Below are 26,845 nucleotides of genomic sequence, written 5' to 3'. Positions count from 1 at the left end.
ACTGCAGACAAACCTGATATGGTTTTCCATCTCCTGTGCAACATTAAACCTTTACACCCCCCCTCAAACTCTCAACTTTTCACTTCAAGCCCTAATTACTCATCTCAACTGTCTGCTGGTTGTTACTCCATCTCTGTAAAGTGTGATTGCACGTCTAACTCATACCGTGTCATTTCTTTTCCCTAGTTGTTATCCACAGAATTTTCAATGGAACTATGACAAATAATGACCAGTAAACACTTCTGGAAATATAATGAGAATACAGCTATTTAAATGGGACTGAGTATTGACAGAAGATGAAAGCTAACTCTTGGCAGAATTCTGGCAGCCAGGGAGATTTTGCTTGGTATGACTCCAAGTATTCAAAAGGAAAGAATACACTGTCATGGAAGATTGTAAAACATCAGTGAACAAGCAGTTGTCATTTCTGATAAGTTAGGTATCATAGTTGTATTAATTATAACAGTAAAAATTATTCATGATACTCATCTCAACACATATCCTTTTTTTTTTCAAAGAAATAAACTTATTTTGTTCAGTGATGTTCAGTAAAGCAAACTAAATAATATACCCTTAATCAGAACACGTAGGATTAAAAAAATGGACTACACATTTTCACTTTCTCAAATTACTCCTCTTTGATTAATTTGAGACCAGGGTTTTCAATTTTGGTCTTTGGATTAGTTTTTGTGCCTAAGACCTTAAGTTATTAAATTTTTTTCGGAAGGAAATCCCGAACCAACAGATGCTTAGTTTAGTATGAAACACATTAAGGTTACTTGCTTTAAATGAGATATCACAAGATTACTGTAAATGTTTTATAACCAATACTGGGGGAATAACAAACAATAACAACTACCTTTTATCAGTCTGTCTTGCTCTTCTTTAGTATGCCCATTTTTAAACTTTATTAATGTGCATTAATGATAAAAGCTGTTCCATATGATTACAGTGTGGGATGATCTTGTAGAAATGTTGCAGGAACTGAAATAAGTAGGCTTCATCTGTCAGTGATGTGGTGGAGACCCATAAAACCTATTTTATTTCTGAGACAGATAGTAAGGAGACTTTAACAGTGCTAGAGTCCATGATCAAACTTTTTATTCCATAGGATATGTATAAAGCCATGCTGTTACTTTTATTCAGAGATGAAAAATTCATGGCTTAAAATATCCAACAAGTTGATGGTTCAGTTGCTACCTTAGAGCTGATACCACAAAGACTTATGCATGTACCCAGGTTTAAGTGCAAGCATGGCTATGCTGGTTTCAAAAGGAGTATTATCAGGATTAGAGATGCTTCTTTATATAGTGTGATGAAAAGTCAAGGGGATTTTAATTCCCCCTTCAAGCATCTTTCCATACCTGTTTCTTTGGATAAAGCTAGTGTTGGTGAGGAAAATAAAAGTGCATTTTTTTGTTACAGATATTCTCTTTAAACCAATGAAAGAATGGGGTACAAAGAAGCATTCTGCAAAAGAGGCCACAGTGGAGAAAAAGGTTCACCATGAGATATGAGTAGACTGAAAATTATTCTACTGCACAGCAGAAGGGCTCATATGGAAAGCAAGATAGACAGAGATTATAAAAAACATGTCATTCTCTTCAATTAGCCCAGCCTGTAAATAAACTACAGAAGTTCCTGTTGGAATTGGGATCAGAAAAATATCCAGTCTTTGGTTTAAAGGTTCAGTGATGGTTCTGCAATAGACTTCCAATCAGAGGTTGGGATTAAAAAAAATTTCTTTAGATGGAGATTTGTGAATTCAGAAAATGAATTTAGAAGGGATCTGGTTGTGGTGACCCAGATTGCGTTTCCCGGTCCTGTTTGGTCATGCAGCTGCTGTTTTAAACAAATATTTACCCTTCCAACAAATATTTCTTCTTTGTTCTGTGGAATTAAAGACAGTTACCTGAGTGCATGTCTTTAATTCTCATGTCTTAGATCAGGGCCATTTATTAACTCTGAGAAGTCCTTTATATTTTAATGAATCTAAAAGGCTTTTGTGGAACTGGGACAATCAGGAGGCATTTCTTTTTCATCCTCAGGTGCATTGAAAATGATAATTTATGGAAATCAAGTTTAAACTGCTACAGTTTTTCTCCTGTTATTTATCTATTGTGTTGTGAATATGAGAGAGAGTATTTACGAACTGCTTCTTAACATCAGTGTGCAACCTCACATCACCACTTGGCTTTCTTAAAATAACTGAGGTGGTGAAGGTTGTTCAAGTCAATGCTTTGGGATTTATCATCTCTTTTATATCTAAGTGACTTGCTGGGGTAATACAGCATAGCAGCTGCCTCACACCCTGGTTTAATCATTATTTGGTGTTGTATAAAGTCATAGTAACAAAAAGTCCAAATTCAATATCTGTTGGCTTTCTCACAGCACACTAAGTGGCTGATGATTTTTAGCTCCTAGCTGAAATCCAGCAGGGCACAAGTTCTTTTGCTTTCCTTTTTTCCCATTAACTAAATGTTTTTCAGATTCTCTGGTCTAAGAACTTTTGGTTTGGACACTGACATTTCCAGCTGCACATTTGTTCTGATGTGAGTGTCTAAATTATAGATCTGCCTTTGTGTCTGAACTAGTAGTCTGAAATTTGTTTTTAATGAGTGAAAAGACATATGTACTCGTAAAACAAGATGCATCTCAGGCTAAAGCAGTTAAAATGAAACATGCCCTAAAACTACCTATATACCTATTTTATATTGTTAATTACAAGAAGAACCTCTGGCAATGAGGTCACAGGTAGAAATCTACAGTTTAGAGGTCAGTTTAAGCCACGTGTAACATGTATTGGGGAAGCTTAATATGTAGGTTGGCTTAATGCCTCTCAATTCCATCAGAATCTTCTGACATCACTGGATGTGGCCTCCATCTGCATGTGCAGTCTCATTTCCAAGAGCTTTTGCTTTTTTCTTGCCACCAAATGACACCAGTGCTCATCTTATTCTGACAATCGGAGAGAGACTGGGGGGTGTTGATTGACAGCCGGCTGAACATGAGCCAGCAGTGTGCCCAGGTGGCCAAGAAGGCCAATGGCATCCTGGCTTGAATCAGAAATAGCGTGGCCAGCAGGGACAGGGAAGTGATCTTACCCCTGGACTTGGCACTGGTGAGGCCGCACCTTGATTACTGCATTCAGTTTTGGGCCCCTCACTACAAAAAGGACATTGAAGTACTCGAGCGTGTCCAGAGAAGGGCAACGAAACTGGTGAAGGGTCTGGAGCACATGTCGTATGAGGAGCGGCTGAGGGAACTGGGGTTGTTTAGTCTGGAGAAGAGGAGGCTGAGGGAAGACCTCATCGCCCTCTACAGCTACCTGAAAGGGGGTTTCAGAGAGCTGGGGATGAGTCTCTTTAACCAAGTAACAAGTGATAGGACAAGAGGGAATGGCCTCAAGTTGCGCCAGGGAAGGTTTAGACTGGATATTAGGAAGCATTTCTTTACAGAACGGCTTGTTAGGAGTTGGAATGGGCTGCCCAGGGAGGTGGTGGAGTCCCCATCCCTGGAGGTGTTTAAGAGTAGAGTTGACATAGAGCTTAGGGATATGGTGTAGTTGGGAACTGTCACTGTTAAGTTAATGGTTGGACTGGATGATCTTCAAGGTCTTTTCCAACCTAGACGATTCTGTGATTCTGTGATTCTGTGATTATTCAAGAGACAGAACTTTTCCTCTGATTCTGAGACTTATGTGAACACTTTTCATTTTGTCCTTTTCAGATTTTTAGCTGCTCTTTTCTTACAGCTCAGAAGTATATAGAAAGCTCCTACACACTGAGAACTAACAGCTGGTAGACTGGAGGAAATTACAGTTTCTGCTCCCATGTGTATGGTTGTGGCCTGTGAGAGCTTCGAAGAGATCACCTTCCATCACCAGGATGTTCTGGAGCACCATTCACTTGTTTAAAAACTCTCTCTATTTGAGGCTGTGTCATGGTTCAATGTTAGGCTAAGGTGCCTAAGATTGCACTTCACTTGAGTCTTTAGGGAAAGCCCTACCAAACTGTGCAAACCAATGATGGTTCAGATATTCCTCTTTCTGCTGCTTTCTGGCATGCTACCTTTTGCTTTTAGCACCCTTAGTGCTTGGACGTACACAATCGACTGGGACTTCCATGAATCATGATCAAAGCTCCTGATGAGAGGCTTGGAGACCTCTTGAAAACACTGCTGACTTTGCTGCAGTGTCATTGCTCCTGAGAGGGTGGTATTTAAAATCTGCCATATGTTCCCATATTTCAGTCTAGTTAAGCTTCCCTCCCCAGGACTTTTGTACAGCAGTGGTACTTTTGAAACCATCTTTCATATATTTGCTCACAGAAATTACATGGGGTTTTGGGACACAAGTAGTACTCTCATCACAAATGAAGAGGAAATCCTTTCTGTTTAGAGCCTCACAAGTAGAGGTGAAGAATATAAGAAAAATATTTCACTAAGGACCCGACTGAAAGGACCCTGGTGAAACCCTGATTGCACTGATCATTAAAATGTATAACAGAAGGAGTCATATAGTCTTTGGTTGACATTATTCCAAGGCTTATTCAATGATAACTGTAAAATGATTTGGAAAATTTCTTCATCTATATGATAGAGTCCCCACATTGTAAACCATTGTCACAGTCATCCCTAGCTGACACCCATCGTGTTATGCTAGGCAGGTTCATATATAAGCATTCGCTGCGTGGAGGACATAGGGAGGCTTGTTATTTAAGAAATGTTTGTGATTACTAAATCAGCAGGATTAAACAGAGAAAGAACACTGCTGAAACAAATTTTTAGTGGTTTAATGTTACATGTAACATTTCCTTGCATTTTAGGTATGAAATACACACAACGTCATTCCGGAGCTTTTTAGTGGATGATATCAAAGTTGAATTTTTATAATAATTTAACAGGTTCTCTTAGATATATCAAAACTGCAGAGCTGTGATGGCTGCTTATTTGCTGTCTTCTTCTGGCATACTAACGTCTCTAAAAGTAAATAGAGCATATCCATAGCTTTACTGTTCATTAGAGCCTAAACTAAACTATAATCAGTCTGAGATTCAGAGGTTTAAAATCAGTTTTGTCATTGTCTTCAGTATTAATGCATTGCATCAGGCTGCACAACTGCTTGTATCAAATTTACATTTATGTGTTTACTCAGTAGTTAATGCAGTTTCATTCTATGATGCAGGACATTGCTCAATGTTATTCTCTGGTGTTTCACTGCTAATCCTCTGTATAACACATGCAATATCTGCTATAATGTTTCCAGAGGTAACTTAGTTTTATAGTTCTGTAAGCATTTTTATTCTAACATAACAGTTCTCCAATTATTTTACTTTTCTGATATACTGCCTTTTGAATTTACATTTCCAAGTCTTAATGACCCTTTTGTTGTAGTTACTCTGAGTTTGAAAGGCTCTGCTATTTTTAATGCAAGTAAAGATAAATAATGGACATTCCTCTAATTGTAAAAAATATGATACTTTTATTGAATAAACTCTTACAATGCCTTGCCAGAACACTGATGCAGGGGTCATTTCGATGACTAATCTTGTCTCTCAAAGATGCTGAGAGATTCAGGGGCTACATTAGATTCCAGAAAGGGTTGGCACCACAGATCTCTCACCCAATTAGGAGAGATGCATTGCTTCATCTGGCAAAAAGAGTCAGCAATGTAAATGGGGAATAAAAGGCAAGAACTTTATGCTGTTGAAGAAAATAGACAAGTAGAGATTTAGATACACTTGCCTTGTCAGTTCAACACAAAAGGGCAGCAGAACTGGAAACCTTCAAATGACAGTTTCTATCGACCAAAGCAATCGCATGATCTCATTAAAAGGAGTGGCATGGGAAGATGCAAAGATGCCCAGGGGCTTCTAACCGTTCTAGTACTATTTGTTCACCCTTTATTTAACACCACCATTAGAAAGCCTAATGGACTGTTTATATCACACATTAGACATATGGCAAGATCTTTAGTAATTGGAGTGTGATATATAGTAATGGGCTATTGTTTGCTCGGTGCTACCTACAATGAGGCCAGTGCTGAATACTTATTTACTGCATGTTTCAGATATAAAGATACAGGAGATGGGGCTACCAGAGATAAATATTAAGGTGGGAACAGACTTTCCTGAAGCCCTAGAAGATGAAACATTAGCTGCTTTTTTCATCTGGATTTTTTACATGGCATGGTGAGATATTTGATAATACCAGACTGAGGCTATGCTTAGCTCATGTTTCTTCAGAAAACTGCCTGGAAGGCTATGCCAGACAGCAGTGCCATTAAATATATATTACAAATGCTCCAACAAATTAGGTAATTAATTAAAATTAATTTCTATAGGAGAGGCCTTTTTGATATTACTATTCTTCTTATGGTAGATTAAGTTTGATGATGTTGTATTATGATATTCTTTCTGAGCCATTAAGACCTATTACTGACTTTGGAGAAAACATACTTAAAAGCAGGGGGTTTTTATCATGTTTCAAATATACTTCTGAAGTGGTAAAGACATTAGCAATGTTAAATTTGCTTTTGCTTCTTCTGGAAAATAGATAATGAATTCACATGACTGAATCAATAAAACTCTTGCAGGGAATTTAAAAAAAAGAAGAAAGCACTCTCCCCCCTCTACAATCACCATTTTTATCAGGCTAGCCTTTGTGCCTGTCTGGAGCATGAGCACATTGTAGGTTTAACTGGCCATTTATTTTTGCTGTAGCAATGTAATGCTAATGAAAAAAATAAGAAGATAATCTAGGCCCCACAGTTAGCCATAATTAGAAATTCTCAAACATCAGTTAGTATTTGTTTCCTGGCTTTTGTAATGAATTCAAATAATGATGTCTACATAGGAGAACAAAATCCCCTAAGACCTTGATCATGTTCTTGATGCCCATCTCTGTGCTAGGGGGCTGCAGGGCTGTGTATCTGCAGGGGAATGTCTGGGACTGTTTATTGTGCAGAGTGGAGAAGCAGTTGTATTCCTTTGGGGAAGAACAAGGTAGGCTGCCAGCACTGCTGCCTGGCAAGTTAGACCCGACCCTGACAGAGGAACAGCCCCTACCTTTTCATTTTAAACAAGGTGATGACATTTCCTATCTGCTGAGAAATGACGCAAAAAACTGTAGAATTTTGGACATGTAATCTTAAAATTCTTAACACATGGCAATATCTGCGCAGATCAATAGGTTGCCTTTAGATGCCATGCTTTGGTAAGGAATGCAAGTTGGAGAACCTGATTCTTCTTTCAGAGCAATTTAATATCAGTTCCTGGCATAAGTTTTCAACTGATAGACATTCAAGTCATAAATAATTAAAAAGTCACTTATGCCTACAAATTCCTGAATTGTGGCATCTACAGGGGTTTTGCTTAGGAATAAAGGGCAGGAAAGTAATGAAAATGATTCTCCTGAAAGTGAAAAATAGACTCTTTCAGTAATCAATGGACAGGAGCAATCAATACCAAATTTAAAGAAGAAAAATCAATAGCACTCAAAACACATGGCTCCCTTTTTGCACAGGTTATCCTACTATAATGCTTTCTCATCCTCTGGCTTGGAAAATTCCAGTGTGTTCATATATAAATTCTCTTCCATCAACAGGGTCCAATTCCCTTCTTCAGGCATACTATTGGGACATTGTGGGTATGGATTGTGAAAAAGATCAGAAAAAACACACGCCATTGTCTCCATTTCTACCATAAATTATAAAGGAGGCCTGTTCATGTGTTGGGTTTTTTTGTAGCAGTCATGTTCCATAACAGTTATTTAATCCCTTTATAATAGTGTAGTATAAATGTTCTGCTGCTTAATTTCTTTTTACTGAAATAGTGTCACAGTGGCTTCAAAACACAAATTACTTATCAATGATTTTTAAAATATTATAATGAAATTAAAAACATTGTTAAATTGCTGGACAAAAATATAGCACTGATAAAGTGTGGTTGAAGAAGGATCTAATAATGACAAATTTCTGAGCAATGATGGAAAGCAAGACACTTCATAAAGAACACAACTAGTCCCTACTGTATATAGGAAAAGAGAGAAATTGAAATTAGAAATCAAATTAACTTAATTATTTTCTCCTGAATCTTGATTTGTGTACAGAAATATTTGCAGTGAATATGTGTAACTGAGAGTTTCAGTAAGAACTTATTTACATTTGCAACACAGTCCAATGGTATTGAGCAAATGGAAATAACTCTGCAGGTTTTATGAGCTTTCTTTGCTACAGTTCATTACCACAGTGAAAATTTCATTGTGGATCTAATTAACATGAACTGAAACTAATAGGATGGCTTAAAAAACACTTGCAATTGTGATATACTTTTCCCTCCATAATTCTGTGCATTGTTGCCTTTCTAAATGCTTCACTCTAAAACATTTACTGTTGACAACTGAAGGGACAGAGGGTGGACAATATCTTGCACAGCTCATTACAACCACAATCATGAAAACCAAATTCAGATACCCACTACCAGAGAGTGGTAGAATCAATCCATTCCAAGGTTTTTACCAATTCAGTAAAGATTCACTCATAGAGCAATTGTTTTCATCAGCATGGTTGTCTTCCCAGTGAAACATCTGGTAAAGCATATGTTGCATCAAGGTAAAAAGCTTCTCAACCTTCTGGATAAACCATTCTCAGAAATGTAGTGCTTGTCAGGGTGAAGTGGGTCAATTATTTGTAAAAGTGTACAGTTGTCGTAAGGAACTTCCAGGAGAGATTTAAAAATTCATTTCAAATCTCTGAAATGAAGCCAGGAACTGAAAAGACTCATAACCATTTTCAAAAGAAAGCATTTATTCAGAAAAATGTAATTTGATAAACAGAATAAATAATGGACCTAAACATTTTAATATACACTTTGTAACATATAGCTTTAGCATTCTGCTAAATAGCAGAAATAGAGAAAAGAATGGGGATGGTCAAGTGTGTAAAACTGTAGGACTAAAATGAGAGAAGCATTTTGAAGGATTTGTATTCGATTAATGTGAAAATCCTCCTCCAAAGCCCTGTGCAAATACCTCTAACCCACCCTTACTGCAAACATTCATCTACCTGCTGAATCATTATTATTTTCATTCTGCCTATTCCTCTTTTGCCATTTAACCATGCTATATCAATTCACAGCTGTTAAAGGCAGCTATTAATAATGAATTCCCTCTTTCCTCTGCTTCTGTCTCATCTTTTAAGGTTTCTGTTGTCTAAGAGTCTGGCTTTTGCTATGTGTTTAACATGTTGGATTCCTTTTCACTTTTGGGTGTTTTCTTTAGTGTGCGATAACTTTAGAGTGTGTAGTTATATGCTTACCAGTGCAAGGCAGACTACCTTTCTGTGCTATTGCTCTGTCTTAATGACCAGGCTCCTCTCATGTCTTGCATTTGCCCAACGCATGTCTGACAACAGAAATAAGTGCATCTGTGTTTCACAGTTCACAACTACACAGATAACCCTATCCTCTCATCATGCATCAATTTATCTGTTCCTTCTTTAAACAGAAGGAAGAAATTTTCTAGTATCACCAAATTTTTGTTGACTGGTACTTCAATTGTGAGGATGATGATGTGTTTTTGGGGATAGGATGCTCCTGATTGTTCCTCAGTCATTGAGATGCCTCTTCTCTCAGAGAAGTTGGGATTTTCTGTCAGAAATCACAAGAAGTTTTGGAGAAGTTCTGAAGCAAACAGAAGGAGTGAATCACAGAATCACAGAATCACAGAATCACCTAGGTTGGAAAGGACCTTGAAGATCATCCAGTCCAACCATTAACCTAACACTGACAGCTCCCAACTACACCATATCCCTAAGCTCTATGTCAACTCTACTCTTAAACACCTCCAGGGATGGGGACTCCACCACCTCCCTGGGCAGCCCATTCCAACTCCTAACAAGCCGTTCTGTAAAGAAATGCTTCCTAATATCCAGTCTAAACCTTCCCTGGCGCAACTTGAGGCCGTTCCCTCGTGTCCTATCACTTATTACTTGGTTAAAGAGACTCATCCCCAGCTCTCTGAAACCTCCTTTCAGGTAGTTGTAGAGGGCGATAAGGTCTCCCCTCAGCCTCCTCTTCTCCAGATTAAACAACCCCTGTTCCCTCAGCCGCTCCTTGTACGACATGTGCTCCAGACCCTTCACCAGCTTCGTTGGCCTTCTTTGGACACGCTCGAGTAATTCAATGTCCTTTTTGTAGTGAGGGGCCCAAAACTGAACACAGTAATCGAGTGCCAAGTCCAGGGGTAAGATCACTTCCCTGTCCCTGCTGGCCACGCTATTTCTGATGCAAGCTAGGATGCCATTGGCCTTCTTGGCCACCTGGGCACACTGCTGGCTCATGTTCAGCTGGCTGTCAATCAACACCCCCAGGTCCCTCTCTGACTGGCAGCTCTCCAGCCACTCCTCCCCAAGCCTGTAGTGCTGCTGGGGGTTGTTGTGGCCCAAGTGCAGCACCCGGCATTTGGCCTTATTGAAACTCCTACAGTTGGCCTTAGCCCATCGCTCCAGTCTGTCCAGGTCTCTCTGCAGAGCCTCCCTACCCTTGAGCAGATCAACACTTCCACCCAACTTGGTGTCATCTGCAAACTTACTGACAGTGCACTCGATCCCCTCGTCTAGATCATCAATAAAGATGTTAAACAGGAGTGGCCCCAAAACCAAGCCCTGGGGGACACCACTCGTGACCGGCCACCAACCAGATTTTACTCCGTTCACCACAACTCTTTGGGCCCGGCAATCCAGCCAGTTTTTTACCCAGCAAAGCATGCGATCATCCAAGCCCCGAGCAGCCAGAATTGTTGTTACACAGGAAATAAGAAAACCAACAGCAGAATTGGGTAATGTACACCTGGAAGTATGACTGATATTAATGACAGTACCTAATCAAACCATAGCTAGAACCCAACTGAAGTCATGTTCCCATGCTGGCCACTGAAGATGTCCTCCTGCCACTTCTTCTGTAGCAAGTATATAGGTCCAAAGATTAGTATGGAGACGTAGCTTTTGGTGTCTTCTGAGTGCTGCTACTTTGTATGCCCTCATTACCTGCCTTAGACTTCCTTAGCCACTATTCAGTAAGTAATGACAGATTTACGAGAGTTAACACGCTGTGACTGTAATGTTCCTTTAGTGATGGCAATTCGTTGCCAACATTCTTCATGCTTTACCTGCAGTCGGGATGTTGTACTCTTTCCATAAATGCACCTTACTATTATTATTCCTGCATTTATCATCCCGAAATATATCTGCAATGAACTTTACACAGACTCAATTATTGACACACCTGGAAAAGGTCCAGACTATACTCTTATGAGAGAGAAGATTCCAGAGACACTTGATTACAAATTCTTGTAAATGGTAAAAGGAAATTGAAGAGCGTGTATTTCTAGGTACTGAATATTTATAACAGTATTAGACTGTAGTAGTGTATTCTCTCTAAAACATATAAACCCATCATTAATGATTAAAGAAGTAATCCCTGTTTTCATTAAAAAGTCACATTTTCACTCTTCATTTTTCAAAGAAATGTTTGAAAATGTGAATCAAACATAATAAATGGGATGTCACTTGCCTGAGTCCACAAAGACTGAAATGATAGCCCTGACATTGACAACATGTCCCAGGCAGCTCAGTACAACATTAACTGCAAGACATGCTTTTCAAGGAATTACAACAAGCAGGACCGTGTGTGTGTTTGGCAATGCAGGGTGCAACGGGCCCTGCTCTCCCACTCAGCGCATTTCACTTGCTAAAGCTTCTTGGGCCTCTCTGTTTCCATCCCTACCTCTGTGGGATGAACTGCAACAGTCATCGAGAAGATGAGATGGATGTCTTGCTGTCACATTTGTTGAGAAAGCCATCCCAGGGGGCTGTTCTTCTTCATCTGAGTGGCAGAGGGGGTTATGGCCTAGAGTTACAAGAACAAATATATACTTTTATCTCTCTGTCAGAGGAGAGTATATGTCTTTGTGGCTCTAAATAAGAAAGTTCTACCACATCCAAACGCAGGAGACAATAGTCCAAAAGGCAAAGGAATCTTTGCATGACAAATCTTTTGCATTTGCTGCTGATCAGGAGAATTGAGAAATACAGAAAAGCAATTATTTCATAACATGCCAGAGCTTCCTAAGAAGACCCTTATCAAGACAGTGTGCAAGGATTGCATGAAACTACATGGATAATAGATATATTAATTTCTATGGTTGCCTAAGGTCCAAATTCTTGTCTGAGCAGGGAACACAAGCCTCAAGCCTAGAAGCTGGGCTAGGAAATCACTAGAAGATTAAAAAAAAAAAATCTATGACCAGTCTTAGGTACAATACTTAAGACACCTTTTTTTTTTAATTTCTTTCATTATATTTTTTTTTACATTTATATGAGAAATAGATTATTACTACCACTGTATTAAAAATTAGATATAAGTATTATGGAAGACATACTCTGGAATAAGTGAGTCATCCTGATATTTCAAAGCATCATAGACCCTAGGATTTAGATGAAACAAAGGCAAGTTTAATATTGTGTCCTAGAGATCAAGAGTGGTAAGAAGTACAGAATAATCTAAGAAATAGAATTGTACAAAATATTTTTTTTTTCCTTTTCCTGCATCTAAAAAGTCTGAGTCCTATGTGCAGTGATTTTATAAGCGGAATTGGATGGGATAAGTAGCAGCCTAAAAATGATGCCATCTGCAGCCATGTCAAATGGGCAATGATGTCACAAGAGTAATATCTGCAATGCGTAGAACAGAACAGATTTTGTAGCGAAGAACCATGTGATCTATAGCTTTCATGATACTGACAACCTTGGACTGGAGAACAGGTTAGGTGCAAGCTGGACTTCTTAACGTGGAATTCTCTTGATTGAAACACATGTGGGTGGGAAAAGGATCACTTTCAACGTCTAACTTGACCTGGGAGTAGAGTCTTAGGTGAGTAGTGTTTTCTCTCTTTCTTTACATATAGTTGCTCAGGTTTTCCAATTTCCCAGGGATTGTTGACTCTTTAGTGAGAAGGAAAATGTTTAGAAAGGTTCAAATTTCATTTTTCAGGTTCAGAGATAACATGCTCAGTGAAGATCTAAATACTTCTTTTATTTATTCTAGAAAATTTATTCTCTCACAGATGGAATCTTACTGTTTCTGCCATTGGCATCCAGCACATAAATTGGTCTTTCTTCTGATCCCCAATTTATTTGTGCACATGAATTCTGCACATAACACATGTTAATGTGAGAATTATACATAAAGTCTGTCTGCTATTTGGTGGTGTCCTCTAACTAGGACTAAAGCTTATTTATCCCCAATTGGATTGTAACAATAGAAGTGAGTCAAAGAAACCATTCTGCAAAAAGTGGTGGTGCAGCATGACTACTACAATATAGCAGACATATTTACATATTTATAGGGATCTTTCCTTCTTGCTTAAGAAGGTTTGAAACTTCTGGTTGCATGTACTCAGAACTGTATAAAATCTGCAGCATACTTCATAAAGGCAGCAAGTCAGACCATAGCAACCTCAAAACCAAATACCTCTCTCTGCCAAAGAAAGATGGAGACATACTTTAAACATACAGTGTCCTGATAACATTGTGTAGACTTCACCAGCCACAGTATGATGGGATTACATCTAGTGCTTGAGATGCAAAAAAAAAAAAAAAAAAAAAAAAAAATATTTACCAGGAGAGGTAACACAGCTCATTTGACAAGAAAACTGAATGCTATCAGCTAATTAATACTAATGGTTATTTGGTTATTTATGTCACCAGTTGTGAGCATACTGATAGGGTGTTTGACAGTAACATTTGCTGAAATGCCATAGAACAGACTGCAGGAGAAGCTGCGAAAAAGATATTGGTGAAATGGTGGGAATTCCAAGGAGAAAGGTAGATTGATTAATTGATTTTATATGCAATAAACTGTGCTACTCCTTTTAAAAATGATAAAATTGAACTTGGGGGATGGAGGGAAAGAATAAAATGCAATAGCCTGAGGAGCCTGCAACAAATTCTAGGAGTTGAGAGAAGAGAAAGGATGTACACAGGTTGCTCCTAGCTAAATGAATAAATACATTTTTCTGTTAGTTCTGTTGTAAGGAATAATTGGCATTTTTATAAATTATTTATTTGCCTCTGACAGAATACATCAAAAAGCTAGTTTTAAATGCTATGCTCTGAGTCAGTATATTATTCAGTTTGGGTTTATGATATGTGTGGGTGGTATATTCATTTTGTTATGAATGTGTTTTTAACATCACTGGAGCTCCCAGGATTCACATACTTCTTCCTAGAAAAGCAAAATAGGCTTTTCCTTTTCTTTAGCATTTGGTTACCCCTATCTCTATGCTAAACCAGATCAAAAGAAGAAAGTTGCCTTAATCTCTTTAATGTGATTTTTAGTCATTGGAGCATACAGTTTTCTTCTGGATAAGCCTCTTCCTTACTCAGCCATTTCACTTGTTGCCATGTAACAGGTTTTCCTAATCTTCTGAAATCAGAGTTTGCTTCATGATCAAAAGGTCTGAGCACTTTAAAATGTGATTCAAATTCTCAAATATAGATCTAAAATGCAGTCTAAATTGCATTTTTAAGAGAAATTTCACACTTCCATATTAAGGAAGGACCTGTGCTGAGTTTTATTTTGGGATATGAAATGAATACAGGTCATTCCTTTTCACATTCAGCATAATATTACTGGATAGTGGTGACCTTTTAAGTGTTTGTACTTTCACCTAGCTATAGGCTCTTTAGATCTTGCATACTCCTTAGTAAGTTTTGAATTCCCCAGTAGGTTTCTTGGTCTTAGCTCCTTAAATGGAAAGAAGGGAGAGAAGGGATGGTACCTTCATTATAAACCTTCACTTAATTCTGAGAGTCCCTGTAAACCAATAAAATGATAATACTTAAATTACAGTTTGTAAATAATTGCTTTCCTTCTGTAATTTCTCAATAAATATGATTAACATTTGCTACAGAAAGTTATGAAAAGCTCTCTGCATTAAATACATTTATCAAAGGAGAGATGCAGAAGGAAATGTGGTACCTTTATGAAAGTAACACCCAATTAATAGCAAAAAATCAAAACTGTAGAATTTTGCAGTTAACATAAAGCTTTATTTCAATTGCATCATGCATGTGACAGGAAGAAGTTTGTGTTGAATAAGCAAGAACACGGGAAAGACCAGAAGTTGGGACCATCCCTTAAGACACTTTCAGTGAGCAATGGAAAGAATTCTTATTCATGGGGACAGGTGGAATCAGGCACATGAGAAGAGTAACCACAGTTACACATCAGGATGTTTCTTCCTGTGTTGGATTCAAAGGCCTCATGAATTTGATTCCAGCATATTAGCACAGAGTGGGGCAAAAAAGCTCTTTCATAAGTGTAGATCCAGCTTTTTTCTTAGCATCCCAAAGCTTCTGCCTTAGAGTGTATTATTTCATGCACTTCAGAAGACAATCAAAACGCCTCCATGAAATGAAGCTTCAGAAAATATCTCATTGATCATTTTGAAATGTGACAATAAATTTTAAGCAAGAGTATTCAAGTGGCTCTCTCTTTCCTTGTGGTGATGGTCTTAAATATTAATGGCTATGCTGCACTTTGTGATTGATATTTAACAGCAGTGCACATGTTCTTGGAACCGTAAATTAGTCATCTGTGCTTTTTGGTTATCCTGAGTCATATTTTCATAGCAATTCAATAGTAAGCTATTTCTTTGAAGAATATGAATGCTAAGCAAGCTTTTGCTTTTCCACTGTCTCTGCGTGGCTGTCTCAGGTATCATGATGACATCTGTTATGTTTTTATTTTAGTCAAGTAGAGGCAAACTAGTACTTTACTAGGGAATAATTTCAGGGACTAGTTGGAAAATCTCATTAAATTTATTGCTGTTGCTTTTCCTGTCCTCTCTATGTGCTAGAATTTTTGAGAGAACAGTTATAATGTCACAAATCTGCTGATTTAATTTGAGATCAGACAGTTAGCTTGTCATGTAAGTGTTGTACAACTGCCAACCAGACAGGAAAAAACTGGTTCTTAATTTGCTAGGAAATAATCTTGTAGTAAGTCAGATTTATATTTGGCTTATGAGGAAGCCTGCACAGTAATCTATCATCTCTTTACAGTTAACTGCTTACTGTTTACTGTACTATGGAATTTGGATCTTGATCCAGTTTCAACTACAGATTCACCCAAACTTTGTAGGATGTTGTTTGGCCCCCTGCTGTATTTGAGGGTGAACTGAAACTAATATTGTGGATGCCCTGTACACTACAAGACAGCAATACTTTTATCTAGTGGTGATATTTTCTAACTAGCGTGGCAGCTATCTAGGATTCATAAGGGTTTTTTTCTGGCATGGAAAGTCATGAAAAATGTGTCAAGGGTGAATTCAGGCCCTCGCTTAGATATTAGTTATTGTTAACTTTCCCACAGAAGTCCAGTAAGGTGAAATGCCTGTTGCAGAGGTTATATGCTCTTACCAAAGCACAATTAATGGAACTGGGAAATTGTATTGAAGTGAATATGGGCAAACTTGAATGTACAGAAATCTTAAGGAGTGAAAGACATCAATCTTATTTCTATATATTTTCTTCCTGCTGTTATTGGCAAACTCTGGTTTCAGGTCTTGATAAATGCTGTGTCTTCAACAGCTGAACTGCAAAACTGCATGTCAAGTCCTTGAAGAGATTCGTCTATCACTGTTCAGTGATTAAATTCAGTTTTCATTATTCACATATCTACTGAAATTACACACTTCTTTGTCTTCTTTCCATGAAATAGTTAAATTCCTTCACATTATAAATATGACTTGTATAAGAAGACTCTTTTGATAACTCCAAAGTGTTTTTCACTTGTGTATGAGCCAAGTAGATCTGGCCCACATTGGCCACAGCAAATTGTAGCACTGTGTATTACGTAAGGTCCATGCTGCAGGAAAACCAAGAATTTTTTTTTAATCCACAAATTTAGACTCTTTCTCCAGATGAAACACATCTATACCTTCACAGATCAGTAGTTAAAGTTCAAAATATTGTAGTTGTTCTGGCTTGAATTATCCATGCTGCCTTCCACACTCTAGAAGCCCAAGTAATTGGATTTTGTACTTTGCAGGATAGAAGATACTGGGTTCACCACATTACATCAGATAGGAGAGCAGCAATGTAGCCTCAGATCTCCACTACTTGATGTATAGGCTAGAAAAGACACCACTGCTTTTCCACACATTTCTCTGGCAGGGCCTTGGGATCCAAAATAGTTAATGGTATTTTTACATGCATTATGCAAACTGATTTTGCTTTTACAAATGCTTCTATCTTGCATTTATTTTACTGCTAATTGTGGTGTATGACTTATGTAACTCCTGTGTTTTTCAGGGTACTCAATTTCAGTTCAATAAGTGGGTTAGACAGAGCTTTGATTTTTCTCAAGCCTTTGCAGTAGCTCCAGCTCTAACTCTTCTCTAAATAAAACTATGAACAAACCAGCATGCCATGTGAGTTCATTGCTGTACTGCAGGGATGTTTTCAGGTTTTCGCATGCCATAAACCCAGATCTGTGTACTGCCCAGTGACTGGGAGATAAGCCAGCCTTTCCAAAATCCTCATCTGCTATCTTAACTTTGGAAAATGCAACAACTCAGTATGAGTTACAGGAACTGCTAGTAGGTAAACAGTCATTGGGTCATATCGTAGCTAAGTGTATTTTATAATCTGCTGATAGGTGTGTTGTCCTTTCAAAGCAGTGGAAAATGTCTTATGCTCTGCTTTTTTTCTTCATTTGATTTTTCTCCTTCTGTACATTTGATACTCTTTCCTTTGTTTTTTCTGCTACCTGCAGAGCTGGCTCAAAGCTTCTCACCAGACTAGCCAAAGTTGAGGTGTACTTCCTTATGGATTGGGGTAGAGGCAGGAGCAGGCTCCCTGCTAAAGGAAGGGGAGGTTTTTCTTCCACCTTCTCTCCATCTGTACATTTCCCACAACTAAAGGGCTTATATTTAACCTGATATGCAAATGTGCTAGATTTTATCTCCCTGCTCACTTTTTGCAACCGAGGGAACTGCCAAGTCTTTGTCGAGAACTCAAGTTGGACAACACACCTCCCCAAGGACCCCTACCAACCAGCTAGCTATAATCTACCTGAAGAGATCTTCTTTTTACTTTTCAGTACCTGATTTTAATGTTCTGTCATAAAGCTTTTTAAAGTATTTTGCTTCTTATGAAAGGTGTCTTCTAAATTATTATTTCCTCCCAGAAAACTTCACTTTCCACGCTGCAAGTTTCACAGCAAAGCCCCTATTTACCAAGAGCTTCTGTCTGTCCTATTTCCAGGCTCCAAGCATTAAATCCCACCCTGTATCTTGCCTTTACAAGAGCCAGGACTCCACCCCTTATCTCCTGCCCTGCACGCATTCCCCAGCTGTCTGGCTGCTGTCTTCACTGTCATTTTGCACCTCCTACCCAATTGTTTGGTCTCTCTAGGAGTGGTTGGAAATGAGGAGAAGCTGACATCATCAGACCTGCCTCCTCTTGGTGCATCCCATGCTGTGCTCTGTTTCTACTCCTCACATTTCCTGCATTCCCCAGAGAGGTTTTGGAGCCTTTAGCATGCTTTAATAACACACCTGGTCTTTAGTGTTCAGAAATGAGCCATGTGCAACGTCTGCAAGGGATTTTAAGATAGAATTGCTTTTAAAAACCTCTAATGGATAATTTGCTAGATACTATAACACACTGTGTCCCCAAAGTAAGAGAAAAATCACCCTTTGGAATCTAGTTTTGTTAAAAAAAAATTATGAAGGTGAGATCTGACTGGTTTCCATGGCTACCATCTACTGTACATCAGTATTCGCTGTGACCAGCATTTTAAATGGGCCAGGGTGAGAGTCCTCAGTACACAGATTCTCACCTGTGACATATCGTGTGTCACATTATAGAAGCAGTTTCAGCTACTGACTGTGACATTGAGATTTGCTGTTATAAAATATTGAATAAATTAAATTAAAAAAAAATATTACACTTGGAATACAGTGCAGTCAGCTGAACACCAAAGTTAGAAAATGCCACAGTAAAAAATTCATGTTCCCATCTGCCTTTCTTTTCAGTGTAGGTAATATACAGTTTTCTAATGCTAGAGCTTCTAACAACTACAATGTGTGCTCAGAGAAAGGTGCTGTAATAGTTTTCTTACAAAGTTAGGTATGCATATTTTCTCATGTGTTAATTACAATGCAGATACTCTGATCATAATGGTTGAATCAATCTTTAGTGATCTTTTTCCATGAAGTTCGTTCAAGAATAACATCTTCCAAAGACTACTGTCAGTATCTAGATATTACACATTTTGTCATAACACACCTCTTCCTTCAATAAGGCACTGACTACTTTGTTTCTTAGAGTTGAATTATTAGAACCCTTGAACTTTATTATTTTTTTTCCACTGGCAAATATTTTGAAATGAAAAAGCCAGTTGAGGGAGGGTGTTCTTAAATTTTTCTAGTCCCCTGGTGAAGGATACAGTCCAGCATGTTAAATAGTCAACAGGCTAAACACTGGCTGAATAGTTGGTACACCTAATCAGTCCTGGTGCAATCTTCTGGAGCAATGAAAGGAATTCAAGTTAGTATTTTTACACATGTTCACAAATGTGCCTCTTTACAACTAGAAAGAGTAGACTTCCCCCCCCGCCCCCCCCCAGCCTTACTATCTGTCCAGTTTCGAGGAGGTCTCTAGTGTACCTCTGGTATTTTACTGGGCTCACACAAGCAGAAAGAGTCTTCTCAATGCTTACTGCTTATTCTAAGTATCTGATCATTATGAATCCACTGGAGCTTCATTACAACAGGACCAAGTATAATAAATTTGCTCAGTATTCATAGAGATGTCTGAGGCAAGTGCTGGGGAGTTATTTGGTATTGGTTGAGCATTAATAAGGAAATGATTTAGATGAAATGTTGCACAGTAATGAACTCTATATTAGGCAAATCAGATGTTAATGTTAACAGCGTGCTTTTTTAATATTAATATCAGCAATAATCCGCCTCATTTCTTTTTCAGCCGTGAAGATATTTCCCATCATGAAAACATCATATTTGCATCTTTTTGACCTTTCTATGTCAATTAGTTTTCCCCCTTTTTCTCTTAAGTTGTATGTAATGCTTCCAGTTTCTCAGAAAATGGGGGTCAATGTCATCTTAAATGGCTTGCAGAAGCTTTTACCCGTGAATGTTTGGACACATAGGGCATTCTTAGAAGATGTTCATCTTCAGCCTTTAATATCCCAATACTGTTAAGTTCCCTGTGCACTTAGTCGTGAGTTGAATAAAGGAATACCTTTAAATAGGTCCCTCTTTTCTATTGCATACTAACTTCCTCGCTCCTGAAATGTATTTGTGTTGTGCAGCACCCAAATTCTTCCATTCACAAAAACCTGAATATGTTTAACTCCTCCAGTGGGCAGATGATAAAATCAGTAATTACATTAATGACACTTAAGGGATGGTAACTCCTTAAAATTAGAGGTCTCTGCAAATGAGTAAAATAAGATAAAAGATTAGTAGAGGTTTAAAGCATGACCACACCATGTTTTCGCTGTCAGATATGCTTACTGCCAGTACTGACTCCTGAGGACCCCAAGCAGAAGCTAAGTCATGTGTGTCCTGTTCCTTTTAGCCACACACTGCTTAACTTGAACTTCTACCCAGCATCACAGCTGCAGGAAGCTGCAGAGGCTGTATTCTGATCCTCTCTCTGGCTAGTACACTGTAGTATCTGGAGGGAAAAGAGAACAAAAAAAAGTTAGTTACCTGGTCAAGGGAAACCATGTGGGAGAGGTCAGATTGCTGTCACCACTTTCTCCCAGTAAATGCATACAGAAAAAACTTAATGAAAAAGAATCATCTTCCTGAGAAAGATTTAACACAGCTAAACTCATTGTGAGGAAATAAGTTGAAGTTTTGTTAAGAATCACAGGGATCACTTGAGGGCTACAAGCTGTCAGATGTAATGACTGTGAGTGAACATGTTTGCCCAGAGCCTGTAAACCCTCGGTAGAAGCTTCTGGTCTTATTTACCATACGGTTTCAGGCAGTTGCAATTCATCTAGGCCAGCGTTTTTGACAGGCAGCCAGATACCTTCACACTTCCACTCCGAGAGCCTTCAGAGCTGAATGCTAAGCAGTAAGCATCATCACTCTGCAGTGCGTTTGACACTAACATCCCCAGTGAAACTGTGCAGATTTGAATAAGAATAAAGTAGTAGACAGGGATGTGGAGAACAGCTCAGTTAATTGCTTTGATCAAGAAAGAATCTATTTACTTACAGGGACAGCTGCAAGGTCTGACACAGTAGTGGAGGTAGGAAACTACCTTTATTTTATTACATGCACGCTGGTAGTGCGTGGCCCCGGCAGGGTGGAAGGTATATGTGACTGAAGTTTTTGTAGCAGCCAGAGCTAAGTGTGACCTAGACTTGTTTGCTAAGATGGATTTATCAACTTTCACAAGCAGTTGTGGGTCTTGTCAAATCTGATGGTGAGTAAATGTCCACAGACTGTACTGTTACCATTTGCTTAATTGATTGTGTCCAGGAACAGAGTTCACAGCTACTGAAAGTGATCTTATTTGGTGATCTTTCTCTAGTCTCTGTGAACTGGTGCCTAGATTGACGCACCAACTCTGCTGTTCCTTGGTCCAGAGTCTTAGATGGAAATCTAGTAAACTCTAAAGTTATTTTTTGCTATGGATTTTTATGTTTCTACAAGCAAGTGATACTACTTAGATACCTGTCAGATAACTTGCAAGTTCTGCTCAGAAAATAGATACTAAAAAATGCTAGGAATTTACAGCCACTTGTAGAAAATGCAATAACTTTTCTCACTTATACCCACCTCTAGTTAAAAAAGAAAGGCAAAATTCTCAGCAATGAGAGAGACATGTGTCCCACTGGAAGTCTTTCAACCTTGTACATGTTTCTCAGATACTTCCAACAACTTCTTTTATAACATTTGTCTAAATAAGTCACTAGAGAAATTAAAAAAAAAAAGCAAGTGAAAAGTTTTTAGCTGTCAGAGGGAATTCATGGGATAATAAGTAAACCAAATTCGTGTATGTGTGTATGTATAATACATGCACACATATATACATGCATATATATATATAACATGAATAAATCAGCAGCTCTTAGGGGAAGTAGAGTTTTCTTTATCTCTGTTATTAATTACATGAGATAGCACCTAGAGAGCTGAAGACATTGCAGCTAATAGGAGGCTCCTCATTGAGTTCACCAGACATTGGATCAGGACCCAGAGTATTGCACTGCTGCCCTTTTCCCTAAAGGTTTTGTGAGCAGTGACTCAGGCAGGATGTTTGTCCAATCCATTTCAAGAAGAAACAGATAACAAATATCATGCAAGGCTAAACAGAAGCAATCACTATTTTAGTAGTGTTATCAAGACAGAATGTAAGGTTGTTAATGCATCTGACTAGGTTTTATCGTGTCTGATGGTAATAATTTACTTTCAATAGACTTAATGGCCTGAGGTATTATACTATTATCATGTCAGTGCTGTATTAGGAAAGAATGTTAGTTTGAGTGCTAGCAGCAGTTTAGTTAGAACAGTTTCTTTGAAGACCATTATGTGTATGCTATAGAAAATGATATAACTTTGTTATTTATAAGGGTATAAGAAAAAGGAACTTCAGTACTGTGTTAACAGCCATTGTCTTAACTTACGGTCACTAATGTGGTAACACTGAATATTAGAGTGAGTGGCAGAAGATTAGCTCTGAAATGGGGAAGAATGAGAATTTATATTAGATGAAGAAGAAAGGCTATGCAAAGACTGAAAGCAGATCCTCTAGAATTTGCTGACATCTTTTACAAAGCACAACTTTGAATATTTTTATTTTAATTTTAAAATAAATTGACTCTTGTGTTTATTCATTTTGTATTTCAATCAGAGAAATGTCATTAACTATAGGATACATGGCATGATTTATATTGAAGATACAGAGTTTATAAGCCAGACCCAATTGTGTGCACCCACAGGATGTCAATACTAAAGAATTTTTGCATGTGCTGAAGCGCTGTGAGCTGGCTGTTTTGCAGGGAACCGTTGCATCTTTTACAAGCCTGACTTTCTGCATTACTGTCCAGGGACTTCAGTGGGGGACATTGTCAGTGTGGGCTTCCTAATAGCCAGGACTGGATGCAAGGCCAGATGTGGCCTTCCCAATAATTAGGAAGACAGCAAAACAGCATGAAGCAGCATTTCCTATCATGTGACTAGAATATGTGCCACACAGGATAATGCTAACAGGGAGCTACTGTCCACATAGCTCTTTTGATAAATTTGTTCCTGCTCACAGAGGTACCTTCTCCTTATGCTACATTTAATTCCCTTGTGTCACTGTGGGATCTGTCATGCAGGTCTGTATTAGGCATCTGGTGTCTGATTAAAGTGATTATTTCAATTTCTAAGGCTGCCAGTGTTGAGTACATATAAGAAGGACCCCAAGAGCTTAATCATCTCACATACATTTTAAATTTTTTGTTTTTATATAGAAGTAAAATCAACAGGAGTTTATTTAAGTATATAGTTTTTATTCACTTCTCATGGTGACTTTTAAAATTCAAATGGAGAATTTTCCATAGTTAAACTGGAAAAGTATCAGCTCTTCAGCTTCTTCTAGCTACTGTAGGTGAGATGGTATGGAAGGGCTTAATATTGCCTCATTTTGGTTTCATATCATTTGATAACCCTTCTAATCTGTGAGGCTTCATGGCATCACCTTTCTGTAAATACATATTCCCTGGGAATCTACTGGGACAGGACTCAGGTGCTGTTATCTCCTTCAATTATATCATTTGATATAGTATGTTTGTGCACTCCCTGCAACAGCTGAGGTATCTGCATGGCCCATCCTTCTCTCCAGAGAGGATTGATGTCCTGAGGATGGTGCCTCCAGGCTGCATATGGGCCAGACATGTAAGAACAAAGCTACCAGTCAGCTAACGCAGGTGCTGACCAGAGCGGTGGGGGCTGCAGCACAAGCTGAGGAGACCCATTGTGGAACCTTCTTAAAAAGCTTGACTTTAAAAACCTCTTGTTGTATATGCATAGAGACGAACCTCCAAATTAGCTAGCTAAAGATATATAACCTGCTAGCCTCACCCCCCTGGGTAAGGGTAGTGGGAATTTCCCCCAGTGACTCGTTGGGCTATGCTAACACTTTCTGCATAATATTGTCTGTATGTACACATTACATTTTTATGCCTTATATTTTTAGCCTATATAAAAATATTCAAAATATCCTGATGTACATTTCAATTTAGTTTTGATCATTTTCAGTTAAACCTATAGAATGATATATTTTAAGTGTAAATTAACTTGAAATAGTAAAAGAATTAAAGTGAATGAGGAAAAATATACTTTAATTATTTTTGTGTGCATGTTAAATCTCCTACTGTTACATTTAGCTCAGAGAAAATAAGCTATCTGCTTCCAACATGAAGTAATTTGCTCTACTAGAGTGATTGAGATATTCCCAAAGGTAAGCTACTGCTCTGGAAAAAGAAAACAGCATTAGACATTTAAAGCTTCAATGGTTAAAACGTTTACTTCATAAATATTAAAGCCAAGCCAAAGCTTCAAACTCTCCCCCTCCTGTAAAGGATGGTGTTCAATCACGGTGGAGCAGAGAGGGTGTCAGTGAAGATGCTGGAAAGGATCGATACAGTTCCCTAGCAACAGGGCTACGTGTCTGGGGTTCCTGCATCTGCAGGGACCCTCCTGACCCACGAAATCAAGGCAGCAGTTTTGCCTCTGCTGCCATTGTGCTAACTTGGAGCTGATATTTCCACTGCTCTTACTTCTCAGATCAACACAGAGATAAGAGAAACAAGCAACAGTGGGGTGGGAGGAAGCTAATTATATTGCTTCTTTAAAAAGACGAGCATGTTGTCTGTCAGGATAATCCTTTAAGGAAAGGTAGCTTTATGAAGGGAAAGAAACTTCAATTGTGCTGATACAATTATTGCTTTCTAATATCAAGTGATGGACCTAATGTTTTATTATAGAGCAATCACAGTCCATAGCCATGGAGTACAGCTTCTGAGCAGAGGTTATATTATCTGTACTCACAGGGCTGCATAATTATTATGGTCTGGTGGAAAATGCAGACAGTATAAAGCGTACATGGCTTCTTTGTTTAGCCATTCTTTTAACCTTGTTGAACTTTATAATTTAATTGTAGGTGGTAGCTTAAAAATAATTTAGTCTCCCATTATGAAACAGCGTTTTTAGGATTCTTCCATTCTACATGAAAAAGCACTGACTCAGTATGCATGGGATTTTTCCTCCCTGTGTGTTCAGAGCCAATATGGGGGCCAAATAAACTATCTGTTTTGGTTTCAAATTTGGTTACCAACCAAAAAAAGACAACAGAAGAGGAGAAGCAGACAGCTAAAAGTCAACTAAGATTAAACCCAGAGGCTTCCTGAGATCATTATTTTCATGAGAATGTTGTAGAATTAAATGGAAAACATATGTTTTGTATAAGGATAAGGAGCATATTTTACTACTGCTATCACAGAAGTATGTGTTAATCTTGATGCCTCTGGCAAATTTAATGTGATTACATTATTTTTCTTCAACTGTGGTGTCATGAGTATATTGCCTGTATATTTTTATTCTCTCTTATTTTCTCTCTCTCCTCTTTAAAGAAAAAACCAAAATCTTCCAGTGTTGTGTATTTGAATGGTCTGTCTGACCTCTGCATGAAATGGCTAGGCCCATCAGTGACAGAGATACTGGGTAGTGAAAAGAGCCATTTTCATTAGTAAGGCTCCTTGCTGCTAAACCTATTTTTCAAAATATGATGTGCTGTTTGTAAGTTGAGACTGACTCTTGTGTGACTCTCAGATTTTTCTTTATTACAAAGTACTCTGAAAATGCAGGAATACACTGGAATTGTTAATTGATTCCTTTGAATGGTTATGAAGATCATCTTAGATAAACTGGTTTGAGCTGACTTCAAAGGATAGTTGTACATAAAAACATTCATATAATTTAGAAGTTCTTCAAAATCTAAGGAAAAATGCACTCTGCTGTAGATATCGGATATTCAGACTACTGCTTACCTCAGAACAGATAGTTAATATTTACACAGGTCTCTTGTTTCTCCTACACTGAAGTAATTTCAATACAGTATATTAAAAGCAAAAAGACTGAAGGTTGTAGAGGCATTGTTGATGTTTTTTCTTGATTATCCCCATGTTAATTGAATTTTACAGGTGTAATTGAGCGTTGAATTGAGTGCTCAGGTACAGAGGAAGACAAATTTTTAATCTTCTGAAGCTTATGGCCATAGACCATTAATTTAAGAAGGAAGTCTCAGGCCAGCACCCTTGTCAACAGGCTAAATGAGGGTAGCAGCAGTTGAAATAAAGACCAAAATCCAATGAACCCTGAATTTATTTTTTTTTAAATTAATATTATAATAGTCTGGGCTAGTTGCACTACCCCATTGTCATGGTTTAACCCCAGCTGGCAAATAAGCATCATGCAGGCACTCGCTCACTGCTCCCCCTACCCCTGGTTGGATGGGGAGGAGAATCAAAAAAAAGAGTAAAATTCATGGGTTGAGATAGAGCAGTTTAATAACTGAAATAAAATATAATATAATAATAACAGTAACCAAGATGCTAAAAATAACAATAGTAATGAAAAGAAAGATAAAAAAAAGAAATAAAACCCAAGAAAAGACAAGTGATGCACAATGCAATTGCTCACCACTAGCTGACTGATGCTCAGCCAGTCCCCAAGCGGCATCAACCCCTCCCAGCCA

This window comes from Strix uralensis, chromosome 1, assembly GCF_047716275.1.
Source record: "Strix uralensis isolate ZFMK-TIS-50842 chromosome 1, bStrUra1, whole genome shotgun sequence".
NCBI lineage: Eukaryota > Metazoa > Chordata > Aves > Strigiformes > Strigidae > Strix > Strix uralensis.
The sequence above is the reverse complement of the archived record's forward strand: the minus strand, read 5'-3'. Positions refer to the sequence as shown.